This window comes from Glandiceps talaboti, chromosome 5 (genome assembly GCF_964340395.1).
Source record: "Glandiceps talaboti chromosome 5, keGlaTala1.1, whole genome shotgun sequence".
Classification (NCBI taxonomy): Eukaryota; Metazoa; Hemichordata; class Enteropneusta; family Spengelidae; genus Glandiceps; species Glandiceps talaboti.
Window position 1 is genome coordinate 5,870,492 of NC_135553.1, and position 2,167 is coordinate 5,872,658.

A 2,167-nucleotide genomic window follows, 5' to 3' on the forward strand; every position below is an offset into this window, starting at 1 on the left:
TTGGTAGGCATTTCAAAAAGTTCAATAGTCTTACTTGATTTCGGGGGGGGGGGGGGGATTTAAAAAAACAAAAACATTTTGCCTGCCAAAAAAAAATATGCTGACCAACTCGACAGAAAAAAATGTTTCCAGGGTATGAGGAAAAACAAATTGTTGTGCTGCAAGTGCAGAAACTAACTATAAATGTCAAATTCCCAGGTACACATGTTTCTGGTGCAGGAACAACTGCCAACTTCAAGTTGACAGGTTTACAAACATGTGTTTGAACACACAGGCTAAACTGTTCTAAATATCCTATCACATGCAGAAACATTCATTTGGATTGAATAGGGTATTCATTTTATAGACATGTTTGTTTACATATACCATCTTCAATTTTTCCCCCATATATATAAAGGTTGTATGTGTTGGTGGAGTCTGGTATCACTACAATGTGTCTAGGTGTAGCTGTTGTATCACTATAGTAACCAGACATCATTCATCATGTCAACACTAGCAGAAGTCAAAGCAGGCAAGAAACGTCAAAAGACTTTTGTCGGAAGACCTCAATCTGTAGCTAGTGGTGTGTCATTCCCAAGGAAAAGACAGCTAATAAGAAGATCTGAAGTTTTACTGGATGATCAAGTGAGTTATAAAATATATCTTTATGAAAGTTAATGATGTTTTAGGATGTCCTTTTTTATTTGCTCTTTCATCTGACTTGTTTTGCTTGGCAGAAACAAAATCTGGTGGATTGACTGACAGTACAGTAGATGCAGTTGGAGTGAATGAGTTACATGTATGGTCAGACAGGTCAGGGCAAGGAATCCACTAACATCTCTGTACATCAGACAAATGCAGTTTTTAGTGAAAACTGAATCAGTTGAAAGCAAAATGTTTCAGAGGGCAATTAAATTGTCATGTTATAAAGTATTATATATATATATATATATATGAACATGAAAAAATAATATTGGTAATACTCTCTAAAAAGTATATATAATAGACTTGTGCAAACTTCCGGTATTTCTCTAATGTTTATTCCAATAAACAAATTTAATTTATGTGCTTTCATTTATCTTTAGTGAGCCCTCATATTGATAGCCCTGAAAGACTTGAGGGCTGTAACTCTAACTGTATAATTCTTTAATACAGGAGTTATGTCCCATTTTCTTATGGGTCATTGATATGTGGGAGTTGGGAGTGAGGGGCATGGGTGGGTGGGTGAGTGGGTGTGTTTGTGAAATAAGGAAAGTATGTCCTGTAGTTTCAAAATGTATTTTGATATGGTCAATATTAATTTAGCATACACCTAGATTTGTAGAAATAGTTGAATTGTTAATGATTGACTAAGTTAGGAGAATTCCTTCTATGTTAGCATTATCTCTTAGCAATGTCTGCATTGAGTCTAACTTCATTGGTATTTATAATTAGACAACCAGTGTACCAAGGTGTTGTGAAGCACTATAACATGAATTAGTTTGTAATAAGTTGGTATAAAAAGTGATGAATTGTATCTACAATCATGCATTTTTAAAATGGTTTGTCTTTTTACTATAACATAAATTAAGCATGATCACATAATTTTTGGAATTAATGTAAACAATAATATTTAATTTGTGGAGTGCCCAAAATGATAATTCGTACCAAACTAGGTTAGTCATACTGTATTGTGCCAATTTCATTCTTTGTCTCAATCAAATAGTATCTATTAACAACCCAGATTTTGATTCCTATTGTTGATAATCTTCTGATATTTGTACCAGGTCTTCAGACAGTTGAATGCATGAGGTAAAATGCTATTGTAGGTACTGAGAATAAGTCAATCATGTTGTTTTATTTTGAACCTCTAGCGTGAGGTAAAATACTATAGTAGGTACTAAGAATTGATACATCAAATGGTTATTATTCTGCAACTGTCCAAGACTTTGGAATTCTTTAAATGTAGCTGTAATGATTACAGTCTTGAATCAAAGTATTTGTATATTGATATTAGTAAGTAAATATTTGATTTCTATGAAACCTAACAATTTTCCTCATTTTGTTCATTATAATGACAGATATCAGCAGTCAGTGATGTACAGGATAGTTTGGAGAAGGCAATGCAGAAACTATCCCAGGCTAAATCACATGATGAAAGGGAATTCTATAGAATACAAGTAGAAGAATTAAAATTACAATGTGAAGA